Here is a 23,674-nt window from a genome sequence, read left to right as displayed (position 1 = left end):
ACTCAAGCTTAAAGAGCAACTACAAACTTCACATACCTACTATTAATTTTGGGGATGGCCCTTTAATTTTTCATTCTGCCTTCTTGCCCATGAGCTTTTGCCTCACGCTGGCACTAGGCTCAGTGCTGACCAACTAATAATGGACAAAAAGCTTTCACTGAAGCTACAGGAAGCCAGCAAGCACAGCCTGGCCTAATACAGTGGTCAGCTGCATTAAAGCAGTGTGATTCATATTGCTGGGTATAGTATGTATTTCCTCACAACACAACGTATTTAGCTTTAAATTTGTGCAGTATTGTCTGTCTGATATAAGTACCCTAGACAGTCCCAGTCAGGCAGGAGAGGGGGTGTTACATTTTTGGCCCCTGCATCTTACCAGCCTTGCCAGGGAGCTTTTGTATACCTAACTGAGGGGAGTAGGTGATTTCCAAATCAACTCCCATATCAGCAGGAGCTAGATTCTGGCCATAAAGCTGCTGTCAGCTTTGCAAGATCTCACTTACTGCACCCCCTTTTTCTGCTCTGAACAGCAACTTGCTGCCCCCATCTTCCAGGAGACCAGAGCGCATTTCCGGGGGATATGAAATGTGGCGGAAGAGCTCAATGCTGATTATTTTGCTAGACAAGGCTACCATTCAGGTTTCCATCACTGTCACCTATGTATTTATCCAATGGGCATAAAGGAGTCATGGTTGGCTTGCTTGCTTTCTTTCTTCTCTTTCTTTCTTTAACATCTAGCATTAATGGCTTTTGATATACTTAGCACTTACTGCCGTGCTAAGGTATAAACCTTTCAATAGAAATGGGTTCTGGAGGAAAACGAAAAACTCAGAGATGTTTGAATTCAATTCACGAGACTGCAAAATTGTTCTGTTAACAGTTTTACCCTGCTACATTCTTCCGTTTTGCTTCTGCTTTGTTTTGTTTCAAGTAGGCTCCATGCCCAACGTGGGACCTGAACTCAGGACCCGAGACCAAGAGTCTCCTGCTCTACCGATTGGGCCAGCCAGGAGCCCCTACAGGCAGGCTACTTCTAATTTAGGGGAGTATGAGGGAAAGACCTATTCCGGAGATGGAGAAAGGTCGCCAGTCTCCCAAGGGGAGAAGAAATGCTGGTGTGATTGGCAATCAGGCTTGAAACCACAGAGGGAAATGGAAGAGGGTGTGACAGCGCAGACAAGGAAGGAATGAGACCACACGCAGCGGGAAGTGGCGCATGCGCCGCTGGCCTGGCCGCTGGCCTGGCAGCCGGGCCTCTCAGGGCCCGGGCCACGCCCCCTCAGAAAGCACACGCGTCCTGCCAGCCCCCGGGGGGCCGGGGCAGAGATCATGTCTCGGGCATGCTAAGCGGGAGTTACAAGTGCTGATTTTGTACAACAAACACCTGGCTACTTTTGAGCTAGAGCCAGGATAGTATATTACAAATGACAGAATTTGAAATTAAATTTAGAAGCCACATAGTGACAAAAGAGATCGTCTTTCCTCAGTGGTGGACTGGATTTCCTAGGCTTTTCCAATAGCTTTGGAATGTGAAGAATTGTCATCATTTAGAGGACTTTTATAAAGGAGTTTAATATTGTAGGCCTAGATACCCTACATTAAAAACAAACCATTTTATGGTCAGGGGCATGTTTTCCTCTGTTGAATTCTTGGTGGCGGGGCCGGGGGGCAGGGACGTGAAGGGACCGGGTTCCTTTCCTCCAGCAGCCAGGTGACAGCAGGAAGGGCTCTCAGCCCAGAGGCCTCACAAGCTACCCTAGACTTAGCTTCCAGCAAACACTTACATGTCAGGAACTAGGCAAATTGTTTCCCAGCTCTGTGGTCAGTCATAACTTTGCTTGTCATCACATCCTCATTTCTTAGTATTCTTCAAGGATATGGGAGGACTAAGGAGGTTTATTGCTTTTTAAAAATTAAGCAAATAGGGATGCCTGGGTGGCTCAGTCTTTAGGCATCCGCCTTCAGCTTAGGTCATGATCCCAGGTTCCTGGGATCAAGTCCTGAGTCAGGCTCCCTGCTCAGTGGGGATCTGCTTCTCCCTGTCCTGCCATCCCTGCCCTTGTTCTCTCTCTCGCTCTCTAATAAATAAAATCTTTCAAAAAATTTAAATTAAACAAATACATTGAACAACTGGTCAGAAGTTTACTCATATTTTATGATACCAAATTTTAGCAAATTAATTCATAAGTATACATAATAAAAGAGAATGAATATGCCCCAGGATTTCTTTTTTAGTTGGGTGGGGTTAGGGGTGAGAAGAGGGAAGGGCACGGGGGGGGGGGGGGGGCTTGGTTCATACTATATGCTTCTTACTATGTGCAGCATGATCAGTCAGCCACATGTGCTCTAAACCTCACTGCCAGTTATTTAACCTCTCCATGCTTCAGTATTCCCTTTTTCAAGAATGGGGATGATAATTCTTACTCCTGAGATTTCTTATAAAGTTTAAGTGAGGGGTGCCTGGGTGGCTCTGTCGGTTAAGCATCTGACTCTTGATTTCGGCGCAGGTCATGATCTTGGGGTTGTGAGACCCAGCTCTGTGTCGGGCTCCACACTAGGCGTGGAGTCTGCTTGAGATTCTTTTCTTCCTCTCCCTCTCCCCCTTCCCCTCAACCTTCCCAAACTCTCCACATGTACGCAATCTTTCTAAAAAAATACAGAAAGAAAGAAAAGGAAAAAAAAAAAAGTAATGTAAAAGTGTATTGCCGAATCTGGCTTTCATAGAATTTTAGTTTCTTTTTGCTTTCCTTCAATATTGATAAACATATAAATATGAAGTTTGGTTTGTACTGAAATCCCTTCTGAGGTCTCAGAATCTAGTAGAGAATTTAATTCAGACCTTTAAGAGCAGACATCAGATTGTTGGCACGTCTGTCGATGAATTGTCACTACAGAAACTGTCACCTGCCAAAATATACTGTCTCTTCCTCTTTCCTTTTCCTTCCACAGCTAAGTGTGCCCATGTGGCAGAGATCACCTTAACAATCTACACCTGTTCTCGGCTGGAGTTTCTATAGTAAAGAAAATCTTGATATGGCTGCTTGAAAAGCAAACCACGACACATCCCAAATACTTAACATAACCTTGAGTCTTCAAAAGAAATGCTTGCACAGGGGGCATGTGGAGGTCTGGAACCCATTAGAGCTCAGTTCTCTAGGGGCCGCTTATCTCCTTCTGTGACACTATCAGTTACCAAGGAAAGATAAAGACAAAAGTCAACTGCCATACCCAGTCCTAATGAGAATGTGTTCAGGAATATTGCAATAGGGGCTGGGCTGGCTCGGGGGCTGGGCCCAGAGAATGTTGCAACAGACTAGGACTAATTCACATTCAGATATTTGTGGCTCTCACTCTGAGGACTGAATCAGATACTCTGCTTTAAGGAAAACGCTTCTTACACCCCGCAGGAAGAGTTGCAAAATAACCTATCCCCTCTCTACTGAGAGTAATTAGTACTCTCATGTTGCATTTTTTTTTAACTTTTTTTTTTAAGATTTTATTTATTTATTTGACAGAAAGAGATCACAAGCAGACAGAGAGGCAAGCAGAGAGAGAGGGGGAAGCAGGCTCCCCACTGAGCAGAGAGCCAGATGCGGGGCTCAATCCCAGGACCCTGAGATCAGGACCTGAGCCACCCAGGTGCCCCTCTCATGTTGCATTTTAAGGGAAACTTGATTTGTGTCTGCAGTGACCTCAAAAGTTAATCACACTACAGAACAGTGTGGAGAACAAATATCTTGAAATTAATTATTCCTTTCCTGAAATAAGAGCTCCAAGAGGCTTTGTCATTGATAAAGTTCAGAAATGAAACATAGTCATGGAGTTGAATCTTCTCATTACTTTGCTAAAGACTATGATTCAGGATGATGATTCCGTGCAAAACACATTTGGTGAACCTGGCCTCTCCTGTCTACTACTGAAGGCATAGAATGAAAGCATATTCCACACGAAAGGTTTGAATTCTACCAGTCATTAGAGCTCGGAACTCAAATGAGCATAATTCTAAATCTGACCTGGACTTTTTGCTTTCAGTCTCGTCTCTTTCATACACTGAGTATGCTTACATTTTCTTCATATTATTTTATCTTCTGTAGTGATATAAGAAGCCTTCTTTTGAGATGAGAGGCAAAGGGAAAGAGAAGTTGCAAGTACGGTCCTTCTGTATGCATACTTGTTGAGTTGAAAGGCAGTGAATAATGGTTCTTGCTCAGTAGCCCTGGTTTCCAGTCACTGTCCACCAAGATAATAAGTACAGTTCAATCTCTAAATTACACAAATTTACAGTTTTATGCTATTAGTCTTGGAACCCCTCGACGCTAAGAGGAGACAAAATGGCAGGCTAAGAGGAGACAAAATGGCAGGCTTATGTTCACAAAAGTGACCATGAATTTCAAGCATGAAGCTTGATTTCACTTCAGTTTGCTTTCCCATCTCCAGGGCCTCTATTGCTTCTTCCTCAGCCACAATCTCAGGGCCCCCTCTCCATCACTTAGCCTCTCTGGGCTCAGTTTCCTCACAAGTCAAATTCTTGCTCTAACATTTTGAGCAACTCTGTCATTGGGAAGTAAAAAAATAATCCCAAATAACACTGATTGGGAAATAGGACATCAGGATACCAGAGTTAGTTCTATGGCTAATAAGCTGTCTCTTACTATTCTGGAGACTTCGTTTCTCCCTAATTATTTCCCCCAGAAGGAATACATATTCACTGCGGGAAATTCAAGTATAAGAAAGTAAAAGTACTTAGATAATAAAATAAAAGTGAAAATTCTTCCCCATCATATAATCTTACTCCCCAGGGAAATCCACTGTTAATACAAAACTCTCTTTCCAGAACCTTTACTAAGCAAATGTAAATACATATCTAACACATATATGTTTATAGTCCGGATTTTTGTTTGTTTGTTCACAAAAATTGGATTGCACACATGCATTTTCCCTCAGGCATCTTTTATCTTTCAACAACCTATCATGCATCTCCTTCCATGTCCACACACAGTTCGACTTCATGCTTTTTAATGGCCTCACAGTACTCCCCAGTACAGATATGCCATTCTTTATTAATGACAGACATGTTCTCTTCAAGTACTCAGTTAGTACAAATAGCATAGCAATGAAGATCCTTGAACTTGCATATTTGTTTTGAGTTTTCTGTGGGAAAAACTTCTAGAAAATTATCAGCTCAAAGGGCATGCGAATTTTACATTTTAATGATTACAGTCAAGTTGCCCTCAAAAAGATCTTATGACTATACCTTTATCTGAAAAAGAAGGAAAGAATATGTGATCCTTTTCCATCTTTTCCCAACTGAACTTTCAACTCAATTCAATGAAGAAAACTTTTAAAGCCAGAATAGAAGATGGTGATGGTGCAGCCCTGAGATCCAGTCTGCTTTTAGCTAGGCCACTAATTTCAAGCTTTTTCTTCACTAGCAAGTATTAAAACTTTGTTTTGCTTTGGACTTGGTTGCCAAACTGACAGTTTTTCCCCTGGTAATATTGCTAGCCATAAATGACGGTCCTGCTGTGGATAAGAAATGGATGTCCTGGCATTTGATGTATCACCACTTTCAAATCATACTTATTTAAGGGACAACATACTCCTTTATAGGACTGGTTCTCAAATTTGAGTAGGCATCAGAATTATCTAGAAAGCTTGAAAACCCAGATTACTGGGCTCTACCCTCTGAGTTCCTAATTCAGCAGGTCTGGGATGGGGCGGCCCAAGAATTGAAATTTCTAACAGTTTCTCAGGTGATGCTGATACTGTCAGTGTGTGGATAACTCTTCCAGAATCACTCCTTTTCAGAATGCTCTTTGATTATAGGACATAAACTTGCAATGAGAGGGCCACTACCCTACTCTGGGTAGACTGTGATTTACAGGAGTTTGAATCACAGTCACCTCAATTACTATAATAAATCTTCTTTCTATCTTGGAACGCTGAGAAAATAAACAAAAAATTAAAGCAAAAATCTTCTTTCTGTTCCACCTTACTACAATGACATACAGTCTCTTTAACACGTCAGATTCAAGGACCAAGCTGCAAATTCCACACAGATTGCTCCCTAGAGTTACCTCTTCTGCCCCAGACCTACTCTCCTCACAGAACTGGTACTTAAAATTCATATAAGACAACCACAAAATAATCGCATCTCCTTCTCCCTCTTACAAAGAAAACTCTTTGTTGACCAGATTTACTGGTATGGACACTGAGGCCTTATGTGTTATTTAAGGCCTTCAGTTTAAGATAATCACCAGGTGATTATTGCCACTTACATTACACACATCAAACACACAAATTTAGCTCTCAAGTGACCTGAGTTTTAAAGGTAAACATGAGAAAACCAATGGCACGTGAACTTGAACTTTCACTTTGACTGGATATGGCGGATCTACAGAGCACTTCTAATGGAGACTCTGTTCTAGATCTTACATCTAAGAATAAAAACAGTCAACTGTGTAGAGGTGGAGAATTGAACAAATGTACAAGCGAAGATTTACATATTCATGACAGGAGAGTGAATGTGAATTTTGTTGGCGAGGGGAAGGAGGGAAATTATAGGCACTACTGTTTACAGAAGAGGTATAGCCAAATTTGTCAGAATGCAGTGTCAAACTAGAGGCTTTTTCACCAGTCAGTTGTGACAGACCTGGTTCATGGAGTATTTGAAGAGTGAAGTCATAGCATTAATAGTTGAATTCACATTAGAGAGGATAAATTAGCGATCAACTGGCCAAAGGGCCTTTTGAGAGGGGAAAGAAGAAAGGTGAGCATGAACCATGATCCTGGAACAACTAGGTGCTATCTCAAACTACAGGAAGAGGAACCCTTATTCATTCCGACTACATTAATTTGGACTTTGTGATACCTCTGAGAGTTTTTCACTGACACCCCTGAACAGGGCTTGTTAAATAAATCAGTGGTGTAAAGACTGGCAGAAGGGCTGTTTAGGGCAGGCTCCTCTCAAGTCCTTCGTAAGAATATGTCATGTTACTATTTAAAACCATCCCTCCACTTCCAACATTTATTGAACCCTTTATATGAAAAAAATCTGTATTTTTTAAAAAAATTTATGATTTTTGGAGTCTTTTAAACTCATAACTGCCTTTCTTATAGGTAAGCAAAATCAGATAACGTTTTTGAAAAAGAACAAAGGGGTTAGGAACAAGTGGTAAACAGGTTCTAAAATTCCTTTATAAAGTATCTAGGAAGACTTCTCCAGTTATATAGACACACAAGATCTATTCCAATCAATCTGTGAATGTACTCCTTCATAAAGAAAGTGACTGCCCCCCCCCCAGAAAAAAGGAAAGAAAGTGATTGCCACATTTTCCGTGACACTTCAGTGTATCAGGCAAGGCTCCTCACAGCCCGGCCAAGAGTTCCTCAGCTCTGTCCCTGCGGGATCCTCTTCTGATACCCAAGCACCCACCACCCTCCAGACACACCACCTTCTCTCCACTTCTGAGCCTTTGGACGTGAACCGAGCTCCTTTTCCACCCCGCTTCAACCTCTATCACACTTGACTGCTGTTAAGTCTCAGCCGTCTCCAGAATCTCCCCCCCCCCGTACCCTCCCTGGGCAGAACGTGTACCCCTTCCCCCTAGGGCTCTGCGTGTACTGATCCACTTCAGCTGCAGGCCTCGACAATCCACCCTGCTGCTGGGCTCGTCTCTCCCCTGATCTAAAAGGGGGCCTGGCCAACGTGCCCCTGCTCATTCAGGGAACTACTAAGCACAAGACACACTGAGTCGGCGTTTGCTGAGTGAAGGAGTAGCACTGGATTTGTTTGCTAGCTTTTTAAAGCATGTCCTACTCCAACAGTAACTTTCTAGTGTTTGGAATGCATCCTGTGTTCATTAGGAGATTGGCAGGGAGGATTTGCTGTAGGATCTTTTAATTCAATTTCCTGTTGCACAACTTTTTTTTACCTCATATATTCTAACAAATCTTAGATAAAATTAGACTTCTGTGGGTTAAAGGATACCACAGCAATCCCAGAGTCTTGCCCACTAGGTGCATGTGGTTTTGAGTGGAGACTAGGACTGAGCAAGAGAAACCACGAGTGAGTGAACTCTGTGCTACCTGACCACTCTGAGACACACTTCACCTTCTTAAGGTTTTTTCCTTAAGCTTGTTTTTTCCTTCTCTAAAACAGATAGATTCTATATGTGAAAACAGATAGATTCTATATGTGAAAACAGATATCAATATCCATATTATATATATATATATATAATTAACATATAGTCTATATAATCGCTCTATACATTTCATATATATATATGAAATTTTTCAAGTAAAAAAATTATTTCACAGGATTGCTTTAAGACTATAGAATGTATATAAAAACACTTTGAAAACAGTATCATTAAATATTTATTGAATAAACGAATAAAGCTATTCATTTGGATTTGGGCAGAAAAGAAAGATCAATCGAAAGCAATCTTTCTTTCCTTCTGGGCACATTCGATCATGACTGTTAATTTTTAGAGGTGATCTAGTCATTGTTTCCTAGAGCATTGAGGCCTGAAATAAAACAAAGAACAAAGCTTTTTGATTCACACAGCCAGATACATTACTTTCCTCTTGGATAGTAATTCACAGTAAACACACACTAGAAAAGCCTCAGTTTTAATGGGCAGAGGAAGCATACCTACACTGTCCCTCTCTAGTCTGCTAAAATACAAGCGTTCCTAATTCCTTCTTCACTTTCATGGAAGCGCCTGGCAGAGGTGCTATAAAGCGATAATTATTCTTGCGGCAATATGAGCGGTACCCAGGATTTGGCAAGGTGTGGTAAATTTGGCAAGGAAGTTCAATTTCCGTAACATTGTTTCCAGCCCAGGAAATGTCTCAGGTGGCTTGGTATGGGTAAGCTGCTGCCAGTTTTTCGGGCATGGGCTTGCTTCTCTTGGATGACATCATTTGACTGAATTCCTTACTCTGCTTGCCCCATAGAAGCCTCTGCATTCACTTGGTCTCCATTTTTCTCCAAGACCTCATACGATCCCCAGGATGGCTGTGTCTCCAAAAGCCTAATATGGAAGACCTCTAATTCATGTGATGCACCTACCTGACTATTAAAATAGCAAAAGCATTTACTAATGTACACTTCAAAACCATTCTACAATGGGAAGACCTTGTGATTACAGCATGATTATCACCAAGAATAATGGGCCATGACCGCAGCCTTAGGTCAGCATAACTCACACAGTACAGAAGGACTACATTAAATTTGTTTATCCCGAGGTCTAAGAACTGAGATCGCTGAAAAATCAAATGTTTTTTGATTTTCTTTTTCCCTAACTTGAGCTCTTTTTAAACTGTGTAAACTCTTCCCTAACTTGAGCGAAACAGAAGAGAAACTGACCAGGTGGAACCTGTGATTTTTCTAAGCTAAACTTTGTTACCCTAGCTCAGGGATCAAACTCATTAATTCTCCCCTGTTTCCCAAATTATAGTATATCCAAAGGATATTATGTCCTGAAATATAAATTAGCATAGAAAATTCCAAAAAGTTTGCAAAGAAGTCTTTTATTAATGCTACATGGCCCACTCATGGGAAACCTACTGCCTTTAGAATTCCTTTCTGGCAAAAGCGAGGTCACGTGACGTTACAGATTTTCCCATCTTTGAATACTATGATATATACACAGCCACACATTTGCTTCAATGTTTTTTGGGTAATTGGCACTTGTGATTTTTGTGAAGCTCTGACATCTAATACAGTTTTACTGATCACGCTCAGGCTTATGATTTGAACTAGAATGTGGCATTTACTGACGTCTGAGGTACATCTTTCTCCTTTTCCAGGACTTGGGAATCATTATCGCCTAAAGCCATCAACTTCTTAAGTATTTTAACCAAACACTCTATGAGATCATGAACAGAAAACAAAGAGGAAAGAGGCATAGTTGGATGGGAATGCCTTTAGTTTCTCTCCTCACTCCACATGTTGATGGTAAAGCTGAGAAGGATACTGAAGCTGGTCTCCTCTAGTCTCTAGATGACCAGAGGCAACAGGGGAAAGACAGCTGGCTGTGAAGAGCTTGAGTGAGAACTACCAGCACATCAGAAGACAGACCTGGGATGACAGCCATTTCCTCAGCTAGTTCAGAAAATAAGAGAAGGCAGCATGAAAGCAATAGCCTCCAAGTCACGGACACATTTCTAAATCTCACTATGCTGTTAATGTAAGATGCAGCTCTCTGGGTGGTCAAGGAGAACACCAGGTGTATTTGACCCTTGCCAGAATATGACCCACAGCTTCAGTCAGATCCTGTGGTTTCATAATACCTTAACCTTTAATCCGACTGCCAAGAGCTAGAATGCCATATTTCTCTCTCTCTCTCTCTCTTTTTAAGATTTTATTTATATATTTGACAGAGAGACATAGTGAGAGAGAGAACGTAAGCAGGGGGAGCGGGAAAGGGAGAAGCAGGCTTCCTCCTGAGCAGGAAGCCCAATTCGGGGCTTGATCCCAACACCCTAGGATCATGACCTGAGTTGAAGCTAGCCGCTTAACGACTGAGCCACCCAGGTGCCCCAAGAATGCCATATTTTTCTGATTCATAATTTTAGTTGAATGCCTCTGGCCAAAAAAAGTGATTTTTTTTCTTAAATGAAAGTGTCAGAAGGGATATGGTATTTGAAGCCAGACCTAAAGCAGTGATGAAAGGACGACCTGATTAGCTCAAAGTCAGAAGAGAATCCATAAAAGCCATTACACAAAAGAGAGAATTATACTCAAGTTTCAGAGCACAGCCAACTATCTCAGCAAACTTTATTTCAAGATATTCAGTCTTCATCATATTCTTTGCTAATTCTTCTAAATGACTAATGTCCTGTGTTGCTCTGTGAATGCTAATCATTACGGTACCTTAAAACACAGTAAACCAATCACTGTTGCACTAGACTGTGAAATCATTATCAATATAATTCTGAAATATGACCTCATTGTAGATTTGAGTAGAGCATTACAGCAAAATGAAACAACTGGAGCCACAGTAACACTGAGCAAATATTTGAAAGTCCAAAGTGATAAACCTTCAGTTTCATGATCAGATTTGCATTTGGCTTAGTATGTAGACAAAATCAAAGTGATAAGCTAGAGAGCATAAACATGAGCTACGTCGCACTGTAAGCAGAGGTGTGGAGGTCACAGAGCCTGCCTGGAACACAGAGAGCGACAGAGAAGGGACAGACACCTGGTGGCCCAGGTGCCTAGTACACGCTGACTGCCAGTTGATGCTGAGCTGTCTACTCAACACCACCACGACTTTTTCTCCTCAGCTGCTGGCCAGGGCAGGTGGCCAGAAAGTGTCACTGGGAGGTTCCCTCGGTGACCAACCAGATTCCTCCACTGGGATTCCTTGCCCAAGTAAACTGGGCTTCAGGATTTTAAACATTTTGCATTTCCCCTTAAAAACTTTCCTCCTGAACTTATAATCGGTGTTCTTAATTTGACTTTGCCAGATCTGCCATCTGTGCTTAAGCTTTTGGAAAACTCTGCAATTGCCCACAGCACACATTTTCTAGTGGTAATATCACTCGCACCTCGGGATGTGCTGACAAGAAAAACAGAGCTGGAGGGCCAGGAGATGCAAGTCCTGCTACGGTTGCAAATTCGGAAAGTCAACCAATGATACAGTTTCTAATCTGTAGAGTGGAAGCAAGGACACCTGCCCTACCTAGCTTTGCTACTGGGATACAGCAAAAGTCCTGGTATTTTTAAATGAATGAGAACTTGGCCCTTAAGAGATGGCAATGGATTTCAGAAGTCTCAACCTTGATATGCTTGTGATGGGCCTGGATTTAGGCTTTTCTAAATCTCTCAATATAAAAGCATTCCAAGGAACTTCTGCAAGTGCACCTGTCAGATTTTAGCGTTCCTTTGTCCTCTGCAGCAAGGAAGTCAACGTGAGAAAAGGTCTGGCAGCTTCGCCCACCTAGTGGCTTCACGGAGCATCTACCACCATACCAAAGAGTTCTGGAAAAGTAGAAGAGGCATTGACATTAAGGAGTATGATTCTGTGTGTTTGCAAACTGACAACCCCTGTTGGTTGTCCACGAAGAAGAGTCAAGGAATGCCTGGACTTGGACAATGGCCAAATTATCCCTAGATCATTTCTCTGCCTTTCGAAGAGATCTGCCAAGTTCTTATGGGCCACTCTCTCTTGCAAATAAAAGCTTCCCCTTGGAGAGGTGAGGTCCAGCTCCTTATCTACCGTCCCTGGGTAGCCACAGTCACTTGGCTGGTTGGATCTGTGGTTGCTGATGTGGACACTATGCGCTCCAGCATTCTGTGACACTGAGCAATGAAGTCATATGTAAGAAAAGTATGGAGCACATGTGGATTCACTTTATTAATAAATGCCTAAAATAGATTAAAAAAAAAACTACATATCACCTTCCATATAAATGCATCCATTTATAGTTATGAAGGCTAGTAGGAAATGAGACTTTACCAAGAAAAACTACAACTTTTTCCAACTCCAGTGTTGAATTCGTTCATTTGTGGTTTTACCAGGAGAAGCTTTATTTCAATATTCTGTTACTGGGCAGATTGTGCAGACTAGGGCTTCGTCAAACAGTGGGATCTTTATTCCACCTTCAGATAATGCGAGTCCAGTTTTCTCACTTTCCGCTCTCTTTTGGAGCAGTCATCTTCTTCCAAGGCTTAATTAATCACTGTGATCTCCCAGAATGTCACATCTGGGTTATCTCATTGCCTCCTGGACAACTCCACGTCATGATATGTTCAAAACCAAAAACTTGCCCTTCCTTCAGAGCTGTCCCCGCCTTGTCCCTTCCTCTCTAAATGGCAGTCCTATCCACCCACCGCCTGGCAGGAACCTGGGAGTAATCCTTAGTGTATGCCACTCCCTTACCTTTCACCTGCCATCAATACCAAGTATAGTTGATTCTGTCTTCTAACCATGCCCGGATCCAATTACTTCAATTGCTTGCTTTACCACTAACTTAGCTTAGACCACCAATATCTAGTTGCTGCGTTATCCTAACCATTCCAGTTGGTTTTCCTTTCCAGTCACTCTCTGAGCTGATTACCTGTAGAGTGCCCTAGCTGTGTGCTAACCACTCACCAGTGATAAAGCAGAATTGTCCTCAAGAAAGGCAGAATCTGATAGGAATGAGGTTTGATTTAGGCAGCCATTGGAGAGTAACATAAAAAAAGAAAGAAAGAAAAAAGCATACCCTTAAGAATTCTTTCAGAGTCTAAAACTCTGTCTTAATATTAGAGAGATGAGATTAACTCAGTGAAATAATTAGGAACAAACCAGTGTACGAGTGCTGTTTCAGGAATTGTAAGTGTTCAAGCACTTCAGAGTGAAGTGAAATAAACCTGATGATTAGGAGACGAAATTTTAAAGGAAATTTCTGGACATGTGCATAGGAGGTGTATTACAACAGCCACTCAACAACACTAACCACCCATCTACTAAGTGTAGTGTGTTAGTGCATGGGAGTGAAACATAAAGGAAAGACAGTCCTTCTCCTTATGATTGTGGAATTCTGAGGTCCAGCACACTGGGAATAGAATTCGACCTTGGGCAGATGCTGTGTGTCCATTTCTCCAGCCAAATTCAGGCTCCTCCTCTCCTACGTTTCCGTTTCACACCTTCCTCTGTCCTCACAATTCCTCTAAAAGCTCCCCTGTCTGGCCCTCTGCCAATGACTGCCCTTATTTCACCGAGAAAACAGAAACGCGGTAGAGAGCGACCACAAGCTCCCACTGCCACTTCGGTTCACTCCTGCCGTCCAGGCCCGTAGATTCTGCCTCCTCCCCAGCGCAACTGCAGCGCCCTCTCTGCATGCTCTGCTGGGGCCAAGGGCTGTGCCTGTGCACCAGATCCCACTGGCCTTTGGATACGCAAGGTCAAGGCCTCCCTCTATTGTTCCTGGATGGCTCCCCAGTCACTTGCTGGGGTACTTACAGTGACTGAGAAAGATGGCACATACTCAAACATTCGCTGTTGCAAAATAAAATGGTTTGCTGTGAGAAACAGTAGCGTAAGTACTCCTGGACTCGTTTTGTCGACTCTGAGCCACTCTTCTGCTTTATTTGGCTGTCCGAACTGCAACTCCCACCTAGCATTCCTTGTCCTCCTCCCTCGCTTTATTTCCCCCCATAACACATAACTCCACTGGAAGCCCTGGCTATTCAATTTATTTTGTTCATGGTTTGTCTCCTAACCACTGGAAGATAAGCTTCACAAGGGCAGGGATTTTTGCATATTTGTCCATTGCTTTATTCCCAAAGTCTAGCCAGGACCCAGGGCACTTGCTCAATGATATCTGAATTAACAAGGTTCCAGCCCTGTCTTTTCTGATCTGTGTGACTACAGGCAAATGAACCTCTTGAAGTCTCCCTCTCATCATTTTTAATGTGGTGGTGCTAACAGTACTTACTATGTGGGATTGTGATGGGGATTACGTGACAATGTGTGTTAAACGCCTGAGGGGTGTCTGGGTGGCTCAGTCGGTTAAGCGTCTGCATTCGGCTCAGGTCATGATCCCAAGGTCCTGGGATCAAGCCCCTGTGGAGTCTGCTTGTCCTTCTCCCACTGCCTCTCCCCCTGCTTTTGCTTGCGTGCATGTGCTCTCTCGTTCTCAAATAAATGTCTTTAAAAAAAAATAAACATTTTAGCACATTTTCTGTATGAAGTACCCAACACATGGCATTTACTATATGATTATTTAGAATATAATAATTATAAATTAGCATTCAAGTTTACCCTAAGTTTATCTAGTCTCCAACAGATACTTATTTGGGAATTTAGTAAACTGGTATCAAGAAGAAAAATAAAAGGTCTCGAAATATGCTTTCCTCCTATTATTAAAGATTCCATTCAAAACACTGTCCTGACTTTAATGATAATGAACATCCAAGCAGGCAGTGCTAATGTCTACATCTAGGTTCTGTGGTAAAGATTATGTTTAGTGAGGAAGTAATATCAAGCAACAGGTAGTTTGCACTGACTGGCCACCCAGAATAGATCTCAGTTCTGCCCTATTACCCAGGTCCTTTTGGCTTTCTTCTCTTCTCCCTCTGCTGTTACAAAGCCAGCTACTGCTGGGATCCCCTCTTCCCACAGCTCTGTAGTTCCAGTGTGGGGTCTCTGACAGCATAAGGGGAGTAGGAAAGGAAATGTACCTCTCTGTACCTTTATTTTCCCTTCAGGGTTTATATGGAAAAAGAGAAGGTGGGGTCCTTGTAGCCATTGTTGCTGGGATTAAAAACCTTAAAAAAATCAAGTTGGAGCTTTGAGTGTGTTTTCCCACAAAAATCATGTTATATATAGTGGCTGGGTTCTATGTACTATTAATAAAGCAGAATATTTCAGCTATGATTTCTGGGCTGTCCTGGGAACCTAACCACAAAGTGGGACCTAATTTCAATGAAAAAGTATGTTCAGAGTTCCCAGCAACCAATTTACACACCCACATTCAGAATCCAAGCCATCCGAAAGGTGAGGGCTGCTCATTCTCAGTAATGCTGACACTTTCACAAAGAGGCCACAAATGTCATGAAAAGTTGAAGCAAGCCAAAGAGGACAGTGGTTGAACAGTACTTCATTTGTCTGGATGGCATTCCTGATCCCAGTTCTAGAATAAGAGGACATGTGCTGGGTCTAGCTCAGAGGATTTTGTGAGAACGAAGTGTGGTAAAAGAATGCAGCACATCCCGCAGAGCCTGGATAGTGATAGCTACTTAACAAAAGTTAGTTCTCTCCCCTCCCATTGGTGAAACTTCATGTCTTATTCTTTTTCCTTGGTTTTATGTCTCTTCCTATGAATCTATTTTAACACTTACATAGGGAAAAAAATGCAACATTTTGCCAACAGAAACCAGAAAATGGTTATTTGCTCATTTCTTCTGGCTGACACACCTTGTCTGCGAATGGCTTCTCCCTCAGGAGGAAATCTTTTCCATCAAATAAGCCTTTACGCCATCCAAAAGTCCATGCCAAACTGCAAAAATCACCATCTTCGCTTACCAAGTGGTGAAGCTTTGGCAGTTGGGCCAACACACATTCAGTGGGAAACCAAGGACAGACGTTAACTAACCATCCCACGTTTTTAGTTTGTTTCCTTGTAGTCATTATCCCAAATATACACGTGAGAGAGGCTCGCCTCTCTGGCTTATGTTACATATCACAGTTAACCCTAATGCAGTTAACCAGGAAGACAGCTAAGACTTATTGCTCAGGAAGACGACTGTGCCTTCAGTAGTCCATAAGATTGGGCAGAGGGCTGTCGAGGCCCCTTGTTTCAGAATGATTCTCCCTCCCTGACACCAGGCCCTCCTTACTTCCATCTTCTCTCCATGTCTTTCCTGCGATAATGGGCTACTGCTCTCTAGTCATCAAATCTTCAGTGAAACCCTTCTTGTCTACCACCTCCAATTCTTTATCCTTGACAAAATATAAAACAAAACTTTCCTGTTAAAAAAAAAAAACAAACTCTTGGGGGGGGGGGCGCCTGGGTGGCTCAGTGGGTTAAAGCCTCTGCCTTCGGCTCAGGTCATGATCCCAAGGTCCTGGGATCGAGTCCCGCATCAGGCTCTCTGCTCAGCAGGGAGCCTGCTTCCTCCTCTCTTTCTGCCTACTTGTGATCTCTGTCAAAAAAAATTAAATAAAATCTTTAAAAACAACAACAACAACAACTCTTGAATTAGTGCAATTCTGCAGGGATTTTCTAAAGCCGAAAACCTGGTACACAGTACTAGTTAGAACTGTCTTAATTTTACGTTTGTTTGATCCTGGTCAAAATTCCTATTTTTCCTATACCTTGTTTTAAAATCTTAGAGTTCCATTTCTTGTTCTGTGTTTCAGATAGTATTATTTGGATACATTTAATGCGTTGGGAACACTTTCAAAGAATTCAGTGCTTTTTTAACATATCTTTAATTTTTTAAGTATATATTTAGTGTCTGTCTACTCCCCTCCCCATCTCCTTGAAGAGAATTATTTTGCAAGATACTGCATAGTAGACAATTTTAGAAGCATAGTGAACTTTTCTTACCCAATGTTTACCTGGATCTTCTGCAATAAATACTGAAAATTACAATATCTTTTGATGCAAAATTGTTTGTGTTGAAATATACACAGAAGGGAAGACAATATCTAATACACATTTGTACAGCTCCCAATGATTGTGAAAAAACTGTGGAAAGTGGGAGTAACAATCAAACAATTGTTCGAACAAATTAATAACTTCCTCTTGATATAATGTCTTTAGCACCTTGAGCAGTGTGGACTCCTTGATAATTTCCAGTAAATACTTTGTATTTCAGTAACACATACTTATTTCAAATATAGTAAAGTATAAGAATTACTATAGTCTAGGGAAAATAATATTTGGGGGGATAAAAAGAAGCAACTATTATCAAAGTAGTAGTACAAACCCAACAGCTCTTCTAAAGAGATGGCAATACTATAAAGGTATTTGGGATCAACCACGGTGCAATGTGGTAAGTGGCATTCAATTTTCAGTCTGTTATGTGAAAAACTTTTAAAAATCAACTAGACTGTAGAGCCCACGAGGACATACTGAAGCATACCAGGGGTACGCTAACTAGGACATTTATCTATCTGCTGTTTACTCAATGTCCTCACCCGGGACAGACTGGACAAGCAGTTATTATGCCATTTAAAGCAGGAGAGCTACTTTACCATACCGGTTGTCAAAACTATGATTCACGGATTCCAGCAGTCCCCCCAAAATAAAGCTACGTTATTATCAACCATCTACCCATATTCTTCACTCAGGTCATCAAGTTTTCACACAGCTCAAGAGATGGTTAGAATGTTGGCATGTTCTGTTATTTGCTGTTACTTGCTGAACTTGCCTAGCTTCTTATGAAGGGATGTGGTGTGGGCAGTGGGCAACCCACCTCACTCCTTATTCTAAAGACAAAAAAAAAAAAAAGTATCTAATAAATCTTATTTTATATGAAATAGAATAAAAAACAAAGCTTAGGGATTAGTTGAAATATGTGTTGATGATATAACTCTTGCTCACTCATCATACATTTATTGCTCAGGGTACAAAAAGGCAATCACTCAAAGGCATAAGGGTGCGTATGCTTCATGGTGTCTCATATCAATCAATAGAAACAAACTCCTTATCGATAATTCAGTCTGCCAGATCTTAAAAATAATACCCTCTGTCCCTGAGGATGTAAAAAAGCTCATGCCTTTGGACTGTGAGGTCCAGAAGCAAACCAAACCAAAATCTGGACAATTAGCTGGACCATTTTTCCTCAGTGGCAGTTGTTGATATAGTTCTGGCAGGAGCTTTCATAACACAACTAAGAATGTGTCCTCAAAGGCAAAACTTGGCAGTTTCCAAAGTTGGTAAGGCCAACGCTGAGCCTGGAGGATGGGAGAGGGGCGGGAGAGGTGGTGACAGTAACTTTTCCAAATGCTGGTTAACTGAAATGTGTTTTATCTCATGCCTCCAAATCTTGGGTCTGTCCATTTCTGCCTTTCTCATACTAGTTCTCGGTGACTGCAAATCACATCGTAGATCCAACTAGTGCAGGGCTCTAGCGACGCCCCTCCCCAAGAATACACACCCATCCTGGTGTTTCTTGCCTGCACACCAGCAGCTGGGGTGGGCTCATTCAGGCCTGCTACCAGAGCAAGACGCAGCTCAGCTGGGTGGAAAGATGCATGTGCGCCCCCTTCAGTCCTCAACAAGTGCAATAGTCCTAAGACTCACTCCAGACTCAAGTGTCCAAACTCTCCATTCTGGACTCGGAACAACTTACCATTCGGGACAGAACCTCCCCGAATGTTAAATAAGGCACACAGGGGAGAAGCCCCCAGTCCTAGGGTGGGTTCCGTTTCTTCCAGGATCCAGCCCCCAGTTCTGTGCCCGGGATTTCTGAACACACGGCACACCAGAGAGGGCCAGCCTGACGGTTCACACAATCCTACAGCCAAGGGCCCGCGCCCGGCTCTCCGGTTAACAAAGCAGCTACCGTTCGGGTGGGGTGGGAGGGACCGCGGGGGCGGAGCTGCGGACCCCCACTACAGCCGCAAGCCTTGCAAGAGGAGCCTAGCGACTGCTTACCAGGGCACCCTGGTGGGGAAAAGCCCCCAAGTGACAAGAAGTTTTCTTCGAGTGGCGCCAAGGTGGGGTAAATAACTCCCAGGAAAAGGAGTATGGGGCTGGGGAGAGGCAAGGGCGCAGCCCCCTGGTTTGGCTCCAGACGGATGGACCCTATGGGCCCTTCCTCCCTAGCCCCCTGCCAGTGCCAGGGAATGAGGTCATCCCCTCATCCCTTCATCCCTTAAATCTCTGTCAGCCACGGTTTTTTTCTGCCCTTCCACAACGGGTTTGATCCCCGTGTAAGTGGGGCCACGAATAAGTGAGGGATGGGGTCAGAAAAGTTTGTAAGACAGGGAGGGATCATCTACGGCAGCAGAGCATCCCCAGTCCCGACCCTGGGAAGATGAAACAAAATGCCCATCTGGAACCGTTTTCAGTGGTTCCTGTTCGGATCCGACCCGGGGTGGGGGTGGGGGGGCTCTGCGAAAGGACCATCCACTGGGAGAAACTGCGTTTACAAGTTGCTCGGCCCCGCTACCCACCCCCTCACCCTCTGGTAAAACCTTTCCACCCCAGCTCGCCCACCGCCCCACAACCTCCGCTCCCTTTAAATTCATACATTTCTACCCGCCGAGGGGCCGACCCCCTGCGCCTACCTCGGGTCTCGGGGCCGCGCCCCACCGCTCTCTAGCTCCCGGTCCTGCGGGCTCTGTGGGCTGGGGCCCCAGGCAGGTACCGGCGCTATATACCCGGCAGGCTGCTCCGCTCCGTGACTCAGTGAGTCCCTGAAACGCTTCGGTCTGTGGTCCTTCAAAATAAGAGTCCGCAACGGAGGCGTGGCTCCAGCCGCAAGCCAGGGCCCCCAGGTTCGGGAGGCCTCCCGCCCCCTCCTCGGGGCCGCGCTCCGCCCTTTGCATCTTTCTGCGGCCCCTTCCTGGGGCAGCCAGCGATGAATCGGGCTTTCTCGGAACTTTTAGGAAGAACTGATAATGGGAAAGAATTTAATTTTTTCCCCCTAGGCCAGTAGAGATGTTGGCTGCAAGGCAGGATGACTTCCCCCCAGTTTTTGATTGTCTTTTTCCTTTATAGACTAAAAAGAAATGTCCAATGACTCTGACTCCAGGGCAACATTTCTTGGGGCGTGGAATGGAAGCCAGCGGTGGAATGGAAGCAGCCCTGAAGGCCTGAAACTGCGGGGCTGAGGCTTGGGTGGGGGAGGGTCCAGTTCCTGCTGGCTACTCTCCTTTAACTGGGGTGCTACGGGCTCGCAGGTACAGGCAGAGTGCGCAGCATTTAAACAAGAAAGTGCAGATCACCCTGCAGCACACTCCCTTTTTAAGTAAGAGATGATTTCTAGTTTTCCGTTAATTAGCTTACTCTGTCCTATCAATGAGTAACTAAACTTAGGAGCCCTAGGGTAATACGTGTAACTCATTCTGATTTAGCAATATTTTAGGAACCTGGTCCCTATCTTGTCTTCTGTCATAAACTATGATGCTCTCAGTCACTTATTTTAACCTACTACCTGGGGATGTCTGTAGAGTGTTTTAAAGTGGGAAATGGACGTCTTAGTTCCGGAATTAATTTCCTACGTAAAATTTGTGATTTATTGTGGGCCTAATCCTAAAGCCAGACCAGCAGTTTTTCCTTGCACCAACTCATGTAATTGTGCACTCTGTGCACAATCCTCGAATGGTTAGGTCAGCACACTAACACAGTTATTTCTGTCCCATTACTATTGGGGTGTATGTTCCTAGACCACTGAGACCAAATTTTTTTTTTTACACAGAATAAACTGTCAATAAAAATCAGTGAATGAATGTTACCTAACATTTGCTGAACATCTGTTGTGCCAAGGCCCTTTCAAGTAAATGCCAATAATGCCAACTAGAATTTGAAGAGCCGTGAACCCAGGTTTAAATTATCTAGTAATTTTATCCCTACCTTCATTAATATTGAACAATAGGGTTTCTAGATTCACAGCCCTGAGCCAGATACTCTCTCTCTGAAATATGTTTATTTGTAAATTTAAAGTCTGTAAAATATTCCAATAAACCCCAAATGGATGCTTTCCTGTAACTCTACCAGAGATAAACATTGTTAACAGCCTACAGTCTTTGCTCCCAGACTTTTGTGTGTGTATTTAAACACATAATAAAACAGAGATTAGATCATCATTTACATATGATTCTGTAACCTACTTTTTGTAAACCTATAATACACCGTAGTCATCTTTCTAGGCATTACAAAAGGCACTACCCTCTTTTCAATTTTTGAGAGGACAAACACCTTAAAAAACCTCAGTATTTCACTGTTAAACTTTGCCTTTCTTTGACTTTTTAGTTTGCTCATCCCCATGTCAAATGGCCATTATGGTGGCAGCAATGACATCACTTGTGACATCACGGGATTTTCTTGCAGGCTGAAGTGTGACTGTGAAGAGAGTTAGGATTTAGGAATCTGTGCCCTGAACTATGGAACTTGGGGATTTTCTTATTTCCACAATAATGGGATTAATTTGATGATTTTTAAAGTTTTGGTTTTTAAATTTTGTAATTTTATGATTTTGGAGTCCATTCTCAACATGAACACAGAAGGAATAAATTAGATAAGCATGGGTTCCTACCTCGGTTCATGTTTACCCATTGTGGGAGGGTGCGTAGGGTGGAACAGACAGGTTGATTATCTGCAAGAAAACATCCAATTCCTTCACTCTCAAGAGGCAGCAAAAGAAGGATGATCCCCTTAGATCTGCCATCTCTGCCTTATTCCTTCTATAGAAACCCAGAAAGCAGCATTGGTGAGGACCAGGTTTCCTTTCTCCAAGATCAAATCCAGAAGGATTTAAGGAACTGGCCCAAAACACTGAATATGTTAATGATTTCAACTTTGCAAGTTTTATGCATGAAGTGTGGGAGGCGTGGATACGTGGATACATCCTAGCTATTGCTTTGGCAAGTTCCAGAATTTGAAAACTATTATCAGTAGAAGCACTGATAGGAATTTCTGTCAAGCCTGAAAAAGAACACTTCATCCCCTCGTGCTCACTGAGGGTTCTGATCAACAACTTCTCTTTAGATTGTTTTTTTTCTTCATTCTCTCTTAGCTGAAACTTAAGAGTTCTGTGGTTTTAAGGGGAGACAAAAGAGGTAGAGAACAAACATGCAATCCACGTTTACTTGACCAGGGGCTACACTCTTAGTATTCCCTCTGGCCTCCCTGAGAGTGTTTTGGCATTTAGGACTTAAAGTGTCCTGTTTTAAGGGCGCCTGGGTAGCTCAGTTGGTTAAGCGACTGCTTTCGGCTCAGGTCTTGATCCCAGACTCTTGGACTCCAGTCCCGCATCAGGGTCCCTGCTCAGCACAGATTCTGCTTCTCCCTCCAACCTTCCCCCTTCATTCCCTCTCTGTCAAATAAATAAAATTTTTTTAAAAAGTGTTTTAAGACTTTTGACTCTAGCTTCACTTTTAGCACTCTTTGGCTGATAGACCTACAGCTTCCAATGTGGAAATTCAATTGGAGATGACATAGTTTGCTCAAGGGTCTGGTTGTTTGGGAAGACACATGGACTGGGTGAAGGTAATCCTTAAAGCCATTCCTTTACACAGTCTTTTCATATTCTCTCCAGTGAAAAAGATGAAACATAGGTGGTTAAAAACTAAAAAGAACAACAAAGACAACTAAAAACAAATGGTGTTCACTGAACAAAGAAGATCTTGACAGAGCAGCCAAATCATACATACATATAGAGATCTACAGATAGAACTGCTGATACACAGCTCTTATCTCAGATGTGCTCAGCAGATAGACCAATACTTTATAAATGGATAGTATTAGCAAAGCAAAATCCTCTCACCAAATATCCATTCAAAACACTACTGCCACAACTCTACATGGTTCAATCATGCTTGTCTAACCTATACATTAAGGCCAAATTCTATATTTTTGTTCCTTTTATTTACATGTAGCAATAAAAAAATGTTAGTGTATCTTTGGGCATTTTGCTTAAAATAGTATTTTAATGAAAATCACCAAAAACTTGAGATTTTCTTAACTCTTGGCTTTGGGGTTGGCACATTTTCTTAAGATACATATATATGTGTAATATACATATATATATATATATAAAATTTTTATTTATTTATTTATTTGACAGACAGATATCGTAAGTAGGCAGAGAGACAGGAAAAGAGAGAGAGGAGGAAGCAGGCCGAGGAGAGAGCCCGATGCGGGGCTCGATCCCAGGATACTGGGATCATGACCCAAGCGGAAGACAGAGGCTTTAACCCGCTGAGCCACCCAGGCGCCCAAGGCACATTTTCTATAAGGTAGCTTTTGTTATACACTTTCCTGGAGTGATCGATTGTATGTACAATATGTTCTGGTATCAATTCAGCATAAGGGAATATTTCCATTCATTTCTGGTGCTTTGATATGATTTTTAAAAATTTTTTGATGTAACTCTTGCTGTATTTTTAAAAGGTACAAAATCTTGGCTAAATGGATAATTTCTTCTCTTATAGATACTACTTTTGCAAGGGTTCCCAACCACATTCAGCCAGGAAGAACAAGACTAGGAAAACAGTAG

General features: G+C 42.7%; 1 protein-coding gene across 2 annotated transcripts in view; it reads right to left on the bottom strand.

Moving 5' to 3' along the window:
- The window catches only part of PALLD (palladin, cytoskeletal associated protein), a 386,386-nt gene that overhangs the window by 65,725 nt on the left and 296,987 nt on the right, over positions 1 to 23,674 (bottom strand). The window contains exon 1 of one of the 2 annotated variants that reach the window (XM_045997081.1): positions 19,743 to 19,891. The exons of the other annotated variant lie outside the window; for it this stretch is intronic. The gene's annotated coding sequence lies outside the window, so the exon portion shown is untranslated. Of the gene's footprint in view, positions 1 to 19,742; positions 19,892 to 23,674 lie in introns of those variants that run through there. 2 annotated transcript variants of the gene reach the window in all.

This window comes from Meles meles, chromosome 2 (genome assembly GCF_922984935.1).
Source record: "Meles meles chromosome 2, mMelMel3.1 paternal haplotype, whole genome shotgun sequence".
Classification (NCBI taxonomy): domain Eukaryota; kingdom Metazoa; phylum Chordata; class Mammalia; order Carnivora; family Mustelidae; genus Meles; species Meles meles.
Note: the sequence above shows the minus strand (reverse complement) of the source record. Positions and strands in the feature narration are given on the sequence as shown.